General features: G+C 54.9%; 1 long non-coding RNA gene across 8 annotated transcripts; it reads right to left on the bottom strand.

Moving 5' to 3' along the window:
- Positions 1-4,394: 4,394 nt before the first annotated feature.
- LOC128312400 (uncharacterized) lies at positions 4,395-16,023 on the bottom strand. 8 transcript variants are annotated; one of them, XR_008291703.1, is made up of 6 exons: positions 15,226-16,023; positions 11,604-12,929; positions 9,745-9,851; positions 8,683-8,851; positions 7,504-7,858; positions 4,395-7,319 (listed from the first exon to the last, which is right to left on the bottom strand). It is a non-coding gene; the product is annotated as an uncharacterized LOC128312400 (long non-coding RNA). The 8 variants fall into 8 exon arrangements; XR_008291700.1 differs by having other exon boundaries at positions 8,683-9,082; XR_008291695.1 differs by having other exon boundaries at positions 8,683-12,929; positions 15,226-15,374; positions 15,530-16,023.
- Positions 16,024-19,799: the final 3,776 nt, after the last annotated feature.

Raw genomic sequence — 19,799 nt, forward strand, 5'->3', positions numbered from 1 at the left:
TGTCAGTTATCAAACGTGGGGCGTACTAGTTTTTAATTAACCACCCTCCACAGCTTCCTTTTACATCTCGTGGACGGTTTCATCTTGTCACCGTAAATAATGACCATGATCTTCCCAAAGAATATTTTACATCTTGTTCAGCAGATTGCAGAGGGGGACTTGGGGAGAGTTGTGGTTTGCACACCCTCGACCTACCCGAGAAGGGCTGAAGTCAGGTGAAGCAGCTGGCCGGGAAAGTGCCCCCAGCCTCTGCTCTCCCTGGACCCACTGCGTGCCTGTGGCTGAGCCCCTCGACCTCTGCTTCGCGGTTTCCTCCGGCAGGAATGCTTCTAGGCACGCACACACGCTAAGAGCCTACATATGTGATGACCCCACCCTTGCTTCACCGTTTCCTCCAAATCCCTCCCAGTTGACTACGTGGAGCTCCACTTAGTGTTCACAGGGCTTGCACTGCACACACAGTGACTGTAGCATGCGTTCAGACAGGGGCATGTATCAGTTAGCTAATGCCGTGTGACAAACCACCCCAGAGCTCACCAGCCTAAAACAACAGGCTTTCATTAAGCTGGCAAGTCCATAGGTCAACTAGGAAGTTTTGGTGCTCTGGGTAGGACTCGGCTGAGCTCACCTGGTCTCACCCATAGCCCTTCTGGTCACTGACAGATCAACTAGAGGCTGGCTGATCCAGAATGGCTCCACTTGGGATGGCTATCCTCCAAGCGGCCTTGAAGGTTAGCCCCGACTTGTTCTCCTGATGGCAGACTTCATTTCCTTGGCCCACCTTGCAATATCTCACACTGGGCAGTTTTCAGTTGTTGTGTATGCAGTCCGGGTGTCCCCAGGCTCTCCCCACGCCCATCCCTGTGGAAAGAGAACACAGAGCCAGTGCCAATGGGGGATCCCTGCTGGATGCACACAGGGCTGGCTGTGTCATACAAACAGAGTCCATCACCCCGAGCTCCACTGGCCATGGCCAGACCTGCCTTCGGAGGCTCCAGGCTCTCTGGTAGGTGACACACACACCCCTAAAAGCCTCAGGCCCCAAGCAGAACACCCCGTTTACAGGACGTGGCAGAAACTATAGTGTGTGTGCACCTGTGTCTGCATGCGTGTGCACAGACCCGTTTAGAGACAAACACTGAAAAATTCCCACCTACAGCCGCTGTGTGCTGTAAGTGAAAACAATGAATTTTTAAATTTACTGCTAGTCTGTTCTAAGTGCACAGATAATTCAAAGTATGAAGGAGCCTGTGGGGCAGGGGTGAGAAGAGGACTGGATTAAATGTCAAGAGTCCTGAAATTTAGGACTTGCTGCACTATCGAGGTGGCTTTAGCTCTAAGTCCCTTAACTTTTCTATGTCTTAGTTACGCTTTTTAAGTGGAAACTCTCAGGCTCGTCTGGCAGGGTTGCCATGGTGACCGGAGAAGAGCAGAAATACAAATATAAGTGAACAGAGCCCCGTGTTGTATCAATATGGGCCATTGGTAGTAGTATCATTCTTCCTGTCTGTGCTATAAACCAGCGGGGAACACGCTTGGTCCACACGTCCAGGAAGCTTGGACGTGTGTAGAGGTGCATTCCACATTACTCTAGTGGGTGAACCAGAGGGTGCATTTAGAGCCATTCATGCACCTTCTTCCATTCAAACCCTCTTTACTAAGCACCTGCTAGGTACCCAGCACAGTTACAGACACCGGGGATCCTGGCATTTGCAAGAAATACAGAGTCCTTGTACATGTGGACTTTGCATTTAAGCAGAAAAGGCAAAAACTAAGTAGCAAGCAACTATTCTACATACTCTCACGATAGGGCTACGTCCCATAAACGCACCATAAGCTAAAAGTATCTTTACACTGAAAATGCACTTAATACACCTAGCCTACTGAATATCGTAGCTTAGCCCCTCCTGCCTTAAACGTGCTCTGAATGCTTATGTTACATCTGCGGTTGGGCTAATCCTATAACAAAGCCTACTTTATAATAGAGTGTTGAATGCCCCGTGTAGTTTATTGAATACCGTACTGAAAGTGAAAAACAGGAAGGTGGTAGGGGTACAGGATGGTTGTAAGTTCACCGGTTGCTGTAAGTCCCCCGTGATCGCGTGGCTGACGGGGGGCTGGGTCTCCCGGAGGCGACCCAGCGTCAGGACGGAGTGTCAGACAGCATATCCACTAGCCTGGGACAAGATCAAAGTTCAAAATTCAAAGTACAGTATCTACTGAATGTGTATCACTTTCACACCATGGTAGTGTGGAAAAATCCTAAGTCGAACTGTAGTAAGTGGGGAACCACCTGTATTAGGAAAGAAGCGTGGGGGGTGATATGATAAAAACCACGTAGACATCCTCCACTATGCAGGTGGGTGGTCTCAGAAGCCCTCTCTAAGGAGGTGGCATTTAGTCTCAATCCTGAAGGGTGAGGAAGGAGCCCAAACCACCATTCAGAGAGGCAAAGCCACCTGCTCTGGGTGACACAGCTGGCTGGTGCCAGGTTCTCATCAGACTTTGATGTTTCTGATTTCCCACTCCTTCTACCGCTATGCTACACCCAGCGGATGCTTGCTGTGATACTGACCAAAGAGATAAAGGCTTTTCCAATTTCCAATCCCTCCACCCTGGAAATGACGCTTGACCCATTTGGTTACAGTCTAATGATACTGGCCTCTGTTCCTTGGGAGTCACCACAACAGCATAAGCAAGACCGTTTTCAACACCCACACACTCTCTATCCCCCTGTCCAACCTGACCACATAGCCAAAGGTCTCTGGGAAAGGGAGAAACGACGTGCCCTCTGTGTCGCTGAGCTGATGGCACTCCAAAGCTTTCAGGGCCGTATGCACAAGCTGTGGCTCACAAGGCACTGATTAAACCCTCTGTGCCGGTCAGAATCGACCCATTCAAAGAGTTGATCCTTAAATGCTTATAAAAGCTGAGACACCCTCTTTCTGGTTGCAAGGTCCTGCTAGCTAAGGGTCTGTGGATAGAATAAAGATAAACAGAGCCTTGCTGCAAGGAGACTTGTAACACTGGCAAACAGGACAGAGGTTTGGACGAGCTGAGGACACTTGACATGAAATAAAATAATCTGTGTCTGATGAGAGTATTAGGCAAAACTTTAAGGTCAATTTAGCATGATTTAAATATTTCCCACTCATTAGCAATAATTTAGAATGCATTTCCTTTTCTCCCCCCACACTTGAAGTTTTATTTTAATAGCTCTGTGATTTTGGAACAGATCATTAAAATTAATGATATTCCAAATGTTCCAGTGTGCCTGGTAGAGTCTGATCAGTGTTTTTTCCCTTTATAGATCATCAGAATAGAACATTTTAATGGCTCTAATATAAGGGCATTCTCTCTCTTTCTCTCTCTGTTAATGAATAATTTCCATAGCCAGATATGGAACCCCCCAAAGAAGAGGAAGCATATTTCATTAGACATGTCAATGCTGGACCCTAAATAATTCAGGACCCCAGATTAAAATACTTGATGCTCTCAATGTCCTAATGGGATATAATGAAATATCCCCAATGCTGCCATCTTAAAATTAACATCCTTTGAAATTCCCAAATCAATCAATGCCAATGACAAGAGCTGAGTCTAATCCTTTATTGATTTGTGCAGCCACAGAAGGGAAAAGGGAGGCTTGCTTATCCCCATCCCTCAGGCTGGCTGGTTGCTGGCCAGCGGTGTTATTCATTCAGTCTGTGTCCTGGTACACTGAAAATACAGGCTGGCCACCCCTTCATGTGACAGGCAATGCCACTGGGCCCCAACAGGCTGGCCCTGGTTATTACTTGAGGGTAGGCTGTGGCCAATCCTGTCCTACACACCCATTTGAAGTCACCATTCACTCCTGGGTAGAAGTATGGACTGAGTCTCCTACCGGCTCAGGCTCTAGGTGGCCCTGTTATTGGGAGAACGGTCTGCCTGTCCCCTCAGCCGTCTTCTGTGCCATCAGTGTGTTTAATTTTCTACAGCAGCTATCACCATCTAACAGGTACTAGTTTATTTGGGGGAGATCTTATGTCCTTTGGACTCTATCCTCTGTGCTCTTATAAGTTAACTTCATCTGTCTTGACCACCAAGATGAAACCTCAAGGAAGGTTTGTGGGTTTGTTTGTTTTTCTACTGCTAAATTCTTGGTACCTCAAAGAATGCTTAGCATATAGGTACTCATGGATGGAGGGATGGATGGATGGATGGATGGATAGATGGACAGTGAATGGGTGGATGGATGGATGTTGGATGGGTAGATGAATGGTGGATGGATAGATGGATGGATGGATGGATGGATGGATGAAAAGATTGATAAATGGATAGATGGTGTCTAAGTGGATGAATGCCCCCCTCCTTACATTCTTAGCACAGAAATGCAAATATACAGATGCAAATACGTGTCTAGCACATATTTATTGTCTATATGAATGAACCAATCCAAAATCCAACAATACCAAGAATTTCCCATCCCATGAGCTTGCTTCTACTTCTGCTCTGGCTAAGAGTCGTCCTTCACAGCATCCCACTGACCTACTGGGCCAGGGGGTTTGCATCTGCCATCTTGGATCCTGTGAATGTTCTCTGGCTGTGCTGATAGTAACCTTCTCCTGGGGCAAAGCTGCATTCCCTTGCTTGTCCCCTCAAGATCATCCATACTGGACACACAGTAGCCTACCATGTAAGTCACGCCTCTGGTAAGAAGCCACATAGACTGACACAAAGGGAATAATAAAGGAGCACTTTGAATAATTCAACAAACAGCCCATGGAATCCGTGTGCCTTTCATAGGCGTTATGCTCCTGTTGGCTGAAACTCAAAGGAAACACAGAAAATGGGAAACCACAAGTCTCTGTATGAAAATTAAAACCACCCAGTGATAAAACAGCCTTGCGTGTCAGAGTCAGTGTCGAGAGGAAATAAGAAACTCCAACAAGTAAATTGGAATTAGGTCAGAAGGCCTGGGACGGAATCACGGCGAAAATACCAGTCCACCAGAAGAAAAGTGAACGAGTGGGATTTGGAGGGAGGAGGGGGCTGATTTAACGTTTTCTAGGAAACCGGCTGGCAGCCCTCCTGGCCTCACCTTTGGGGAGTCCACGGCTGGCACTGTGCAGGACTTGTGGGACAGAGGAAGTCTTTGGCGTGTTTCAGAACAGGGAGATCTCACTGAAGAGACCCAGGAGCGACGAACGGCCTCGAAGCCCCAGGACACACATCCCAGTTTGTTAATGCAGTCGTCGGAAGGTGACTTTGAAGTCCAGCCACCCCTGGCCGGGTGTGAGAGAGGACAGTATGACCAGGGCATGTGTCGCTGGGGTCCTTGACCCAGTGCAGTGTGGGCAATGACATTCACTCATCCTGTCCCCAGGGGGCTGGAGCCCCCCCCCCACCTCACACACTGTTCCCCACTTTATCTCACAGTCATTCCCAGGACACATGCTGCGGAGTGGACCCGGGTAGCTTTCCTGAAAAGGCAGGCCCCAGAGCAGAGGACAAAGACGGGCGTAACCGGTGAGGACCTTTTCGTTTGCCTGAAATGCTGACGTGCCCCAGGCACATGTGTGGACCTGCCCTCCCTGGCTTGACCTTGGCATCCCTGATCTTGCCTTGGGATCTCACTGGGCCTTAACCAAATAACACATCTGGGCCACTGACCTGCAGCTGTTACCTCTGGCCTTAATGGCCCTCCTGAGCTTCAGAGTTTCAACCAGCTTCCTCCTTCCACAGCAACTTGGTGCGGATAGTGAGGTTTCAAACCTCTCCGGGCCGGGCAGAACCCTGGACCCCTGCCTGCCCCATGGGCTCCCTCCCCATCTCCCTTACGTGCACACCGTGCCTCCATGCACCATGGCCTCAGCGGCTCAAGCAAAGCCCTGCAAGAATGTTGGCCCCTTGGCGACACTCACCCCCGAGAGCACAGCAAGCCCTGTGGGCTGTCTTCAAGTCCATCCGGATCCTTCCCCGTGCACAAGGACCTCCTTGGAACTAGCCCCCCTTTGCCTTCCAAGTCAGGACTTTGACAACAGCACACAGGTACTGACTGAGCCCTCACTGGGGGCTGAGGGCTGGTCTACATACTGGGAGGTGGCAGGGCACCAAACAGAAGCCCCTGACCTGTGCCCTAACCCGGGAGTAGAGACACCAGCCACGGGAGCTATGGCTACAAGGGCCAGGAGGAAAGGGAGGGTGGAAAGAGCTGGGTGCGGGGAAGAGGCCTGAAGGACGTCTGGGTGGTGACCTCGGGAGATGGTTGGGGAGGGGAGGGGGCAGGGAGTGGGGAGAAGAGATCATGTGGTCCCGCAGGCCCCCGTGGGGACTCTGGCTTTTCTGCAGGTGAGGCGGAAGCCTCCGGGGGGTTCGAGCTGAGGAGTGAATGGGGGCACCTGGCTGCCCCGTTAGAGCCAGTCCCTAGAGAGGCAAGAGTGGAAGCAGGGAGACCAGGTAGGAGGCTGCAGAAAGGGTGAGGGAGAGAAGCCCAGTGAGATGCTGCAGCCTGGAGCAGACAGGGAGCAGAGGCTGAGGAGAAGGACGGGCTTGGGACTTCCGTTTTTGCCCTCTGAGCTCACCCCTCATAGCAGCCCCAGGGAGCCTCTGAAAATGTCATCAGCCCGTCCTGCCTGAGCCTGAGGCTTCCTGCTGTCCTGAGCCTCCAAACTCCTCAGCCAACCCACGGGGGCCCCTGGCTCCCACTTGACCTAATGTTCCCCCCCTTCCCTCACTCCCCCCCCCAGGTTCCTCCGACACACCAAGCTCATTCCTACCCCAGGACCTTGGCACTGCTCTCCCTCTGCCTGCCGTGCCCTCTCCGGATCCTCACCTGGCTGCTTCAATCTTGACGTTCTGATCTCAGCTCCTGCCTCCCTCTTCTGAGAGGCCTCCCTGACCTCTTCCACCCCTACCATCACAACACCCCATTTTGTCTTCTTCGGAATATGTATCACCGCTAGGTATTTTTGTAGGTGTTCATTTTCTGCACCCTCTCCCGACTGAAACAGAAGCTACGTGGGCACAGATGTTCTCTGACTGGTTTACCTGCTTCTCTCCAGCATCTGGAGTAAGACCTGGGCACCTGACAGGCACCCATAAGTATTTGTTAAGTGGAACTGCATGGAGAGAACAAGGCCCCCCTCCCCCGGAGCACACCGCGGACTCCGAGGGACCGTGCGTCCTCACGCTTTCCGTTGCCAACACACGGTTTTCTGGACGGCAAAGAGTCCAGATGGCAGGTGCAGCGAAAACCAACATCTTCCCGCAGGCGGACACCGGAGGAACTGAACTGCTCAGCAGGGCGTATGCAGGGCGTCTGGGCTCACAGCTACCTGTGTCCACAGAGAAGCCAGAATCAAAATAAATTACTGAGGGAAACACAAACTCACGGCCCGTGGCCACAGCGCACCTGGGGCGAGGGGGAGGCACCGCTCATCTGCCCCCACAACTGTCTCCCCACCGGCCCTTAGGGCCACTCTCCAAAGCTATCAGAGAGCAGAAGAGAACTCCACCCACCTTGCCTGGCTCGTCCCCACCCTGGGGGCCGCCTCGGACAGCTGTCAAGCCGGAGCATCCCAGGAAAGGAGCACCTTGCTTCTATGGAAGCTGCCAAGAAAGCCCCAAACAAACAAAACCAGTCCGAGGTCCCTTGGCTGCAGGACAGGGGACAATGTAAGCTGTGGGTGGACTTTCACAGTCTCAGCTGGGACTGCCATTGGCCAGGGTGCTCATGCCCAGACATTTGCCCTCTCGGAGTTCTGGAGCCTGCAAGGTGGACCGAGGTGCCATCGGGGCTGGTGACTGTAAGCCTCTCTCCCTGGCTTGTGGACAGCTGCCTTTGGGCTGAGCCTGCAATCAGTCCTTTGTGTGGCTAGAGAGAGAGCAGGTCCTGGTGTCTCTTCCTCTTCTCAGAAGGACACAGATCCATGGATCCCACTGGGTTAGGGCCCCACCCTTATGACCTCTTCCCAATTTAATTGCCTCCCCATAGGAAGTCACGCTGGGGTTAGAGCTTCAACCTATGAATTTGGGGGGACTCAACTCCGTCCTTCCTGGGGGGCCACCTGTATCTCACGTGGGCTCTCTGGTCCCCCACATATCTATTTTCTAGGGGTCAGAGACCCTTTCTGGTGTCTAAGAGACAGCCCCACCCCATACAAGAAGGAGAGCCCCAAGAAGAGGTAGCCAAGTGATGTCAGGGCTCAAGCGATACTGACAGAACTTTCCGGAAGGGTTGACAGCGCAGGAAAGAGGAAGGGTCCCTGGAGAGGGACGCAGTTCGGGTAGTGATGCTACTTTGCACCAGGAACTGCACCAGACCCCAGGGCTGCAAATAGGACCGACACGAGCACGCCTCCCACCCCTACCCACGAAGGAGGCGGGTCCGGGTGGCCATGCTGTCCTGGCAACAGCCATCTCCCAGGCCAGACTCGCGGGCAGGCACGGGGCGTGAGAGCCTCAGAAATTCACCCGGGAGGAGGAGCCTCCACACTCCGGTCCATCTGACGCGGAGCCTTGCTTCTTCGCTCCAAACCTCCCCTCGGAAGCCCTGCCTCCACTGTCCCTCCTCAACGGGGAGGCGGTTGGGAAACGGGGAGACAGATGGGGCCCCAGGCAGAGGAGGCCATGACCTTGCTGGGCCACAAAACCCGTGGAGAAGCTGCGGCAGCAGCATTCAGGCTCGTCCTGACTCACCCTCTGGCCGACGTCCGCGCAGTGCCAGCCTGTTTCCCGTCACCGTCTGGATGCGGTCTGCTGCACACGGCCCAAAGCGTGGCCTTCACGCCCTAAGGCATGAGCTGGGGGTCCCAGATGAGCTGGGAGGCGGAGGGCAGAGGTGGGAGAGGGGGCTGAGCCAGATTGCCTGTAAGTCAGCAGCAAGGCTATCACTCTGGCCGCCTTTCCACGCGGGGCACACGGCGGTCACAGCACGCATCTGGCCAGGCCTGAGCTGGCAGCTTCCTCTGGGGTCACCTGGCTCACCTATCGCCACGGTGCCTGTCACGCCTCTGGGCATCAGGCTGGAGCCTCTGTTGTGACAGGCACCATGCCCCCAGTTTGCCACAGCGAGCCCTGTCCACAGTGGCATCCTCGGCTGTGTGCAAAGAGTAGACTGTCCCCCAGCCAGGGTGCACCCCGCCTCTCAGCTGCATACTCACACTCTCCCCGGGGACTTAGTTGTCAGCTCCCCTAAACCGAGACCCCCCCTCAGGTGTTTAAAGCTCCCAGACCCACCTTTGATCCCTGGTCTCCTGGGGAGCAGAGAGGGGGACATCACAGTCTCAACCCCAGGACCCCCAGCCTGGTAACCCCCTCTCCCAGTCACCCGTCCAGGGGCCTCATCCAGACTTGGGCTGGGCTGGATCCTCTTGGTGGTGACAAACCTCCCCTCTGCTCTCCCCTCCTCTCCTGCCCTTCTCTCCAGGTCCCGCTACCCCTCAGCCCTGTAGGGCTCCTGGACCCGCTCCCTCCCTTGCCTCCCGTCGGTCTCTGTCTCCGTTCCCGGCTCAACCAGCCTATGTCCAGCGGACCCTCAACTTCTTTCCCAGCCAAACTCAGCTCCCTCGTGTGCCCATCAGATCCTGCCTGCAGAACGCCAGCCTGGGCTCCTCCCACCCGCCTGCGTGCCCTCCCCAAACCGGCACCAGCCACTGAGCACTGAGCTCTGGTGCCAGGCCCCCAGGCCCCCGGATGCTGCACCTCAGACAGCTCCCACGGCCATCCGCAAAGCGGTCAAATCCCCCCCAATCCTCTGACCTCCTCCTCCTGGAACCGAGCTTCCCAGGGACACACACACACAACAAACAATCTCGAAAACAGCAGAGCATCTCAGAGGTGGACCGCTCCCAGGAAACCAGAGGCTTCTAGCGAGATAAAGGAAACTTTTCAAAGTGAGCAGAGGGGGGTCATGATTGACGTACAGACGGTGGACCTTCCGCGGGGAAACGATGGCCGGGCAGTGCCGCAGCCAAGCGGGAAGCACTTCGGGGTCCCAGTGATCAAAGCCACTCATGAATCGCGGCCGGACGCTTACAGCTTGCAAGCCACACGTGCGGCCTCTGTCAGAAATGCGTTCACGCAAATGGCATTGTCTCTGCTGGGAACTGCTTTGATGGGGAAGGGTTGGGTTCCAGGCCGGAGATCCCTTAGATGCCATCCTTTTGCACGGCCTTGGGCAGGAGTTGATAAAAACCACCCGAAAAAAAAAAAAAAAAACCTACTTGGTGCTTGTAAAGCACTTTGGACTTTTGCAAAGATTTCCATTACCTCCGGCGTCTGAGCTGGACCTCCTGGCAGAGTGTGGACGATGGCATTCTAACTCCCAGCCCGCCTGCAAGGTCCCACCGCCGCTGCACAGCCACCGGAGGCCGGGACGGGGGCGCCCGCTGCCTGTCCAACGTGCTCTCTCCAGGTGACAGTAATAAAAGCACCCTCACGGGGTCTGACAGCTGCCACGGAGCACACCGCGTGGCCAGACGAGCCACAGCAGGTCTCGGCCTTGGTGCTACTGCTCGGCTGGATCGTCTCCACAGTGGGGCCATCCTGTGCACCGCACAAAGTTTAGCAGCATCCCTGGCCCCCGCTCAGCAGATGCCTGTACCTCCGCCCCTCCCCACCCCCTAGCAGTCGTGACAACCAAGGACGTCTCCAGACGAGGCCAGAGGTCCCCAGGGAAAGGGGTTCTCCCAGGCTTAGAAGCACTGCGCAGCCCCCACTACCCCAGGGGGCCACCCCCTTTCACTTTCCTCTGTGAGAACAGGCCGCCTGGCATAGGAAGGAATGAGCTCTGGAAACCAGCCTCAGTTCTCGCGGGTTGGCTTCCCTGAATCTGATAATGGACTTCACACAACGGAAGAGAAGGGAAGGGATGAACCCAGAGCAATAAGTCAATGCTGGGGACCTTCTGCAGGTGCCGCCCGGAAAGGTAGACCAGCGGACCACAATGTGGGCCGAGCCCCTGGGCGTTGCCCAGCTCTGGGGAAGAGGTCCAGCCCGGGCGTCGCAGCTGAGGGGCTTTGGTGCCTTGAGCCACCAACGGGAGCCGCTCATCTGCCTCCAGGGACCCCATGGCCCGACCCACGGGCTGGTGAGAGCAGAGCCAGCACTGGCCAGCCGGCCTCTGACCCCCAGGCCACTGCACCTGCTCTCCTCTTGGATGGAAGCTTCTATCAGGAGGCTCTAGGGAGGGTGGTGAGCACTTAGTGAGGCCCCGGGAGCAGAGGCCAAGAAACGCCCTGGCAGCACGCTCACTTTACGGGAAGCTGGGAAACCTGGCAGATGTCTCCCCTGCAGAGGTTAGCTTTGTGTTTCCAGAAATCACTCACTCCTTCATTTGTCAAACTTCTGCACAGGCTGTGCTCTGTGCCCTGTGCTGACAAACAGTGATGAGGTAAACGGCCTAAGGCCCCTGCCCTCAAGGGCTCTGTGACCCAGTGCAAGAGAATCCTACAAACCCCAAGTGGCAGCTCGTCACGCAGGAGGGTGGCTGGGGGTCCTTGGGCCACCTGGGGAACCGTGTCCTGTTGCGGGTCTCCAGACCGCTTCCTCACCTGCCCTCCAGGCCAGTCTGCCTTTGGTGTAGCTGCGAGGCAGAAGAAAGGCTCCAACAAGCTCACCTACGGGCATAGCCAATCGGCATCCAATCCGTGGGACCCACCAGAGGTGACGCATCATGGCGATTCAAATGGATTCTGGAGCTCAGCATCCGGGGTCCTCGCGAAGGGTCTCTGCCAGGCGGTGACACGCGGCCACTAGGAGGGGAGAGGAGCAAAGCGGGCTGGGAGCACCCTGAGCCCCGAGCCACCACCAAATGCAGGGAAAGGCTCGGGAGGGGTGCCGCACCAACAGCAGCTGGGTGCCCACTGCCTTCACCCTGGCATCTGGCTCTGTCCCAAAACGGGGGACAGAGAGCCCCAGACCCTGCCACTGCATCGGGCTGTGTCCCCAGGTGTCCCCAAACTTCAGAGATGGTCGACAACCTGTTTCTTTGAGAGCTCCCCCGCCCCACCCTGCCCGTAACCCACCACCCACCACAAAGCAGGTGCTGCTCAATTACTATTCACCCGACGAATGAATGAATGAATGAATGAATATTGCCCTTCTTCTAAACCAAGCTATCAAGTCAGTCTGTCAAGTCAAACAGATTTCCAAAATCGTTGTTTGAAAGCCATTGAGGTAGTGACTCTCAGGGAAGGACATATCACATGTGCCCTACACCTGCCTGGTCACAGAGAAGTTTGTCCGATGGAGAAGGGGTAGGTGTTCACTGCGGGCAGCAGGGGGGTGTGGGGATGAGGCAGGAGAGCAGCCCCTGTCTGAGAGGGGCATTAAGGAATTTTTACCCTAGCCCAGGAGAGATTTGGGGTCGGGAAGGGGCCGGAGGGGGGCAAGTGTGATGGAATGGTGTGACCACCCAGTGCCGGGTGCCCTCCACACCCCTCTCCCCACGCCCGTGCTCCCAGGGGTCATTTCAAGTCAGCCGGATGTGCCATGTCCCACGTTGGGGCACAGTGTGGGTCTCTCAAGCCGTGGTGACAGTGATATCTGCTCTTGGAGTCACTGCCGTCAGACCCCGCGGGGAGGAGGCCAGCTCCTCCACTGGCTGGTTCCACTGAATCTGCCCCACCGGCTGCCCTTCCCTGTAGAAGCCTTTAGAAGGCATCCGGCCTCCGCTTCTAACCCTTTTGAATGCAGACGCGGGCACCGCGCTTCACGTACGGCCCCCCAGTGCGACAGGGCACAGGCATCGTATCCAGCACATTCCACTTCCAGAGCAAGACGAGCGCTCTAGACATCGTCTGGAAACCAAACCCAGCTTCGGGGTAGAGCACATCAGCGCCGGCCCAGGGACCCACACGTGTTCCCCTGCACAGGTGGATTCAGTCAACCTTCATGTGGGCCAGAGAGCGAGGCCGAGCTCATCCAGAGCTGAGCATCTTGGTCTGAAAGAAAGCAGCGTGACGCAGGAGAAAATATACAGCAGGTCAGACCTAGCCAGTGAAGAAATTGCCCAGCGCTGCTTTTTCAGGGACCACCGTAGGGAGGGCAGAACATCATCCGCTCCAGGAACCGAACAAAACCCACAAAGCTGGGAGCTCTGTCTCTCCAGTCACCTGCCCTTGGGCAGACTCTCTACTGCTCATGAACACAGTGACTCCTGCTGCTTAGACACGAAGGCTCAACTTGAAAACATAATCAGTGTCATAACTCACGGTCCTGGTGACACTGGGGATGGCCCTGGGTGGGGCCAGAAGTGGGTCGGGTACCCAAGTATTAATAGTATAGAATACTGTAAAAATTAATACTGCAACATAAGCCAGAAGGAAGTTAGAGCAAGTTTGTGTGATTATTGATTGAAGATGAAAAAAAGGGGGGGGGGAATCACAGGAAATAAAAATTTGAAAACCTTTCAAATACTATCATCACAGAATCCTAGAAATAGCTTTTTTAAAAAATTAATTAACTTTATGATCTACCCTTTTTTTTTTTATTGTAGCAGGAACACTTATCTCGAGATCTAGCCTCTTAAATTTTTCAGTGCACAGCACTGTTGCTAACTGCAGACCCAGTACTGCACAGCAAATCCCTGGAACTCAAGAATCCTGCATAAATGAAACACTGTACCCATTGAGCAACATCTCCCCACTGCCCTTTCCACCAAGTCCCAGGCAACCACCCTTCTCCTCTCTGCTTGTAGCTGTTTGACGACTTCAGCCTTTGTCCTCCTGTACCTGGCTTATTTCACTTAACATAATGTTCTCCAGGCCCATCCATTCTGTCACAAATGGATGGATTCCTTTTTTTTTAATGCTGAAGAAATACGTCATCGTGTGTGTGTGTGTGGTTCTTCTTTATGCGTTTAGACTGTTGGACATTAGACTCCACATCTTGGCTGTTGCGAATAATGTTGCAAACCCTATATTGATAGAGAGTCAATATCCAAAATGTATAATAACTCCTCCCACGCAGTAACAAAGGTACAAATAACCTGATTAAAAATTTTGCAAAGGAGTTAAACAGCTATTTCTACAAAGAAGACACACAAATGGCCAACGGGTAGATGAAAGGATGCTCAGGGTCACTCATCATCGGAGAAATGTAAATCAGAACTACAGGGATTTACTGCCTCTGTTAGGATGGCCGTGATCAAGACACCAGAATATGGGAAGCGTTGGCGAGGGCGTGGACCCGCTGGATCTCTTGTGCACCATCGGTGGGAATGTACATTGGTGTGACCACTATGGAAAACGGTATGGAGGCTCCTCCAAAGATTAAACACAGAAATATCATACGACCCAGCAATCCCAATTCTGGGTATGTTCCCAAAAGAATTGAAATTAGGATCTCAAAGTAGACATCTGTGATCCCATGTTCATTGCAAAGGTTAGAGCACGTTGAAGAGAAGAGCCCAAGTAGCCACAGACAGGGTGGTTTTCCTTCCTGATACAACTTTCCCACCATCCGCGAGCACCTGGATGGTCCTTTGGGGAAATAGTCCCCCCCCATCCCCCCACCATTCTCAGTCTACATAGTATGGGTGGGAAAGACCCTTGACTCCAGGTCTGAGTGCACGACCAGCCCATCCAATGGAAGCATTCCTCTGGGCACAATGATCAACAAAGGGGGTGGCAGGAGACCCCACAGGAACCAGGAAGGGCCAGGCCCAGGGATGCCGGTAAAATGTTTGGGAAAGAGGCAATCTCTTTCACCAGGGATGCCAGACTGGTAGAAGGTCCACTGCTGCTGGCCTATTGGCCACCACGTGGGAATGAGTTCAGCAGGCAGGAGAGCAGAGCAGGGGCAGAGACCCAGAAAATGGTTATACTAGCATAGATAAACACCTGGATCAAGCCAGGCCTGAGTTCCACCTGAGTTTTTCATTATTAAATAGCAACTAGATCCCATTTTCGTTTAAGTTGAGTTGAGTTGAGCTGTCTATAATTGAATGAGCCCTGCCCAGTATAACCTGTATTCAGTCTTACCCTGCCCTGGTTCATCCTATGAAGGGCTGAATAAACACCCAGTTTGTGTAACTTCCTAGTACAGCAGTGTGAGAACAGTAGACCAGTGTAGGCCTAGGCCTGGGGGCAAATGGGCAAATCCATACCTAGAGCCCTCAGTTGTGCAGAGCCCTCTGGACACCCCGGGATTTCCCCGGGACAAGAACCTTCTGTCCACCCCAGCACTTTGTCTTGCGTGCTTTCCCTCAGTCTGTCCCCCTTGGGACCCAACACTCACCTTGATCTTGAGGTGGCCCTCAGTGGCCACAAGGTTGGGACTAACAATGCCTCCAGTTGTCAGGGTGTGCTGCCTTGTCTCAGAAGCAACTGGTTAGAACTGTTTGTGCAGCCCCACAAAGCGACAAGGGGCCAGGCTGGTGGTGTTCCCTGTCTCCCGGCCAAAGGGGAAGACAGGACATGATCAACACCACTGATGATGGACCCCACATCTGCCTGCTGAGTCACAGCGATACCAGTCCCTACTGCCCAACACACAGCCGCGAACTCAGTTGTTAAGGTCAACAGCCCTTCCTTAAACTCACAAGTCCACAGGTTAGCGAGCGGCTTAGGCTGGGCTCTGCTGGGCGGCTCTCCTGGTTTTTCCCCGGATTCTCGTGTTTCCGCAGATCGGCTGGGTGGCCGTGCTGCTCAGGGTCGGCTGGCTGTCAGGTGGGGTGATGGGGTGCCTGGGCTGCTTGCCTCGCATGCTCCGGCGGCTAGTCCGGGCTGGCCCTCGTCGTTGAAGACAGGGATCTGAGAGGGACAACGGAAGTGTGCAAGCCCCCCGAGGCTTGGGCTCAAACGTGGCACGCAGCCCTATCTTTCACCACTTGGTATTGATCAGAGCAAGTCTCAAGACCAGCCCAGATTCACAGACTCCCACCTGCCGATGGGGAGGGGGTGCAAAGTCACACTGCAAAGTGCTTGCACGCAGGGAGCCCACTGATGGGGGCAACATTCCGAAAAATGGCCTTCTGTGATCAGGGTCCATGGGCCACTCCAGACCGCTAATGCACAGCTTGGAGCCGTGGTGCGGTGAGAGTCCAGACCTGTGGCACTTGGGCTGTGACCACCATGGGGAGCGCCTGTGTGCTTCACTGACAGTTATTGTCACCTGCACTGTCCCCTCGCCCCCGAGACCCCCTGGGTCACCATCGCTGCCCCCCGATGGTCTGCTTGAAACCAGCCCTCCTTCCTTCACCCCCTTGACCCAAGAAGACCCAAGACCTCTCCCCATGGGCGCTGAGCTGCTAGAGGTCATCCTTTTCGACATGTCACCTGTCCCTCTCAGAATGCCAAGGTCACTGATTTCAGCACTGACCCTAAAAGCTAGAAGTGGCCTTAGGATTTCCCTTGTCCAATTGCCTTTTGCTGTGAGAAGGAAACTGCAGCTTTAAGAAAAAAGCTGACCCACGCAAGGGTATGTGGCTGTCTAGACCTGGGTCTCTGGTCTTCTGACCCACTGCTGCTTCCTCACCCCTGCTGGGCTGAGAGAGCTGATCTGCCATCCCCCTGACTTCGAGGATGTGGTTTCCCGGCTGGCCCCATGGCTTGGTGCCCTGGCCATGCTCTCTGCTGGGGCTCACCCTTCATTCTTGCACCAACCTTGGTTCATTCTGCTGATGCTGGAGGCTCACCTCTGCAGGCTCCGCCCCACTCAGACTGGCAGGCTGGAGGTGAGCCATGAACGGAGGCTCATCAGCCTGGCATGAGGTGATCAGGACACAGCCCGGAGGCCTTTTGTCTCTGCACAGCCAGATCTCTGCCAGGGTCGGTTCAGGCTCAAGCCATGGAGGCCAAGAGATTGTGGGGAGGAAGGCGTCTCAGGAGGGTGTGGGGTCCCTCCAACCAAAAATCCTGCTTCCTGCAACCCTGAGCATTATCTCCAGCTTCCCCGCATCTCTAATGCTGAGCGGAACCTCAGGCATCTGGGCATCTGTGACCCTGAGCAGTGCCCCCAGTACCCTGGGCGTCTGCAACACTGAGCAGTGCCCCCAGCCTCCTGGGCCTCTGTGACCCTGAGCGATGCCCCCAGCCTCCTGGGAATCAGTGACCCTGAGTGGTGCCCCCAGCCTCCTGGGCATCTGTGACACTGAGCAGTGCCCCCAGCATCTGGGGCACTTGTAACACTGTTGTGTATCCACAGACTTCTGTCTCTGCCTCCCCACTGGATAGAGCTCACTGACAAGGGAAACCATGTGAATTCACCTCTGCAGGGTCAGTGCCTGGCATGATGCCCACTTCATGGAAGGTGCACAACGAACACACGATGCTTGATAAATGGGCCCTGATCAGAGAGGCGGCATCATGTGTCCTGGGTCCCAATGTTTTTTGCCCAGCTTTCCACCATCACCTGCAGCACAGAAGCTTGGGGGTCACATCAGAGTTCCCATGTCTGGCTCCATACCTGAGTCACCCAGAGAGTTTCTATACGCAGTTTCCCAGACACGGCCCAAACTTAGGGAGTCAAATCTGTAGGGGCCGGACCCCAGAATCTGTAGTTTGGAAACACTGCCCGGGGAGGTGGTTCTCAGGCAGGACCCCAGACCAGCCTTTGGGAAGCCTGAGAACAGGTACTGAGTTCTCCTGGGGCCTGGCCAACAGCTCCAGCTGAGACAAGATGGGTCTGGGCTCAGGTCAGGGGGGAGCCAGATGTGCTCTGGGTCACTGGGTCCCAGCTCTGCCCAATAGGCTCCAGAGTCGGCACCGAATTATACACAGACAAACAGATTCGCCTTTAGCCGGGAGAGTCCTAAGGGCAGCGACAAGGTCACGTTCTCCAGCTGGCGTTAAAAATCCCGGCAGCGAGAGGTAGAGGACCACCGCCTACCTTGGCTGTCACCATCACAAGAAGTTGACGCTGGCCCATCTTTGAGCACAGATGGGTTTGCAAAGTACCTTCGGTCTGACGGGGGCTTGGCCAGGGGGGAATGTACAGGAGACAAGGGCGTGGTCTGGAATCAAGGCTCCATGGTTCGCCAGCCGTGTGACACAGGCACCCTCGTTCCTCTGTGAAATAGGCTTGCGACCTGGGCTGAAGCATGCGGAGTCTCCTTGAGCCCCTGGGACACAGCAGGCGCCTAATAATGTCCTCCAAACAGCTCTCGCTACAAAGCATTTACTTACTTACTAACTTACTTATTGATTAGTGTGATAAGAACACGTAACGTGGGGTCTACCCTCGGGCCAGTTTTGAAGGGCACAAACCACTCTGTTAGCTACATGCGAACACAAGGTTGTCCGGCAGATTCCAGAACGGCTCATCTGGCAGACCCGAAACTTTGTGCCTGTTGGACAGGGTCACCCTCATTTCCCACCCGAGTCGCTGGGACTCGGCGCAATGTCTTTCGGGTTCCTCCGCTCGTCGCAGATGACAGACTTTCCTTCATTTGAGGGCTGAATAACATCCCCTGTGTGTACACGTCCCTCCCTCTTTGTCCATTCATTTGTCAGCGGATGCTCAGGCTACCTCTGTGTCTCAGCTTGCGCGCTGCAGGGAGTGTAGGGGTGCAGATTCCTCCTCCGGATCCTGATTTCAGTTCATTCCAAACAAGATCACGTTCTCGTGGACAATTGTTGGAACAGCTCTGTGTGCAAGCCAGGGCACGTGGGTGCGTGTGTGTGTGTGTGTGTGTGTGTGTGTGTGTGTACATGGGCACCCGGACCCACCCTGCAGCCAGCAGCCCAGCACATCCTCGGAGGCAGACACTCAGGTTTCAGTTCACTGACCAGAGTGAAACCATCCAGAATAAGGAAACGGATGCCAGTCACTCAGGCACGTGACCCACCTTATCAGACGGAGGCCAGGCGCTCTCATGGCCTGGGAGCCAGCTCTGTCTGTGCCTGCGTCCCTGCACACCTCTGGCCGCTCCCTTGGCCCGCGTCCCTCTCTCTCCCCTTGGCGCTCACCGGCTGCCCCTCTCCGTGGTGACGGGCTCACTGGGGAAAGGGCAAGCCCCCCTTTTGTCCTCTCCCTCCTGCACTTCTAGCTGGCGCAGTGAGCTCTCGTCACCGCCAACCGCCCGACAAATCTCTCCCTACAGGCCAGCCTGGCTCTGAGCTCACCCTCCAGCCCTGTCTTCCTTCAAGGCCACCAGCACAGGCTCTGAGGATGATCCCGGCTATGAAGACGGATCTGCCAGAGCTTTGCAGGAGAGATGGGGAGGGTTCTGGGCGTCCGGGCTTGACAGGAGCTCTGGAAAATGTGTTTCTGACCCCTGAGCATCAGCTGAGGTGCGTGGGCAGCCCAGGTCTGCCCCTCCCGCACCCTCCCAGGCTTGGGGCCTCCCCGGATGCTGCACAGTGTGGACGTATCACGGGCGACAGGTTGCTAACTGGCTACGAAGAGGGGCTTGGGTGTTTGGGCGTCAGGGAGAACGTTTACATCTTCATCCCGTGTGTCCAGCAGGAGCCGAGTCCCTTGACCTGGTGGCTAAGTGGACCCCAAGTTCTGACTGATGTTGCCTTTCCTCTCTGGCTGGTTTCTGGCCCACGTGAAAGCTCCGTATTTGTCCTGTCCGAGTGGACCACAAGGTGACTGGCAGATCCAGACTCCTTCTGTCTTGTGGCTCCACCCCTAAGGATGCGCTGCCCTCAGCCTGGGAGAACTGGGGGGGGAGAGGGGGGGAGGCACACCAGCCCAGAAAGGGCAAGGCCTCCATGCAGCTTCGACTGGACAGGACCAGCCCCACGGCCACCGCGAGGCTGCAAGTCACTGCGCGGAATGTGTCTTTGGAGGGGACGGCTCCACCCCAGGGTCAGTTCAGCAGTGGGGAGGGGGGAGTCACGCTCTCAGGGTCTCTGCATAGCAAG

Source organism: Acinonyx jubatus, chromosome C1, assembly GCF_027475565.1.
Source record: "Acinonyx jubatus isolate Ajub_Pintada_27869175 chromosome C1, VMU_Ajub_asm_v1.0, whole genome shotgun sequence".
Classification (NCBI taxonomy): domain Eukaryota; kingdom Metazoa; phylum Chordata; class Mammalia; order Carnivora; family Felidae; genus Acinonyx; species Acinonyx jubatus.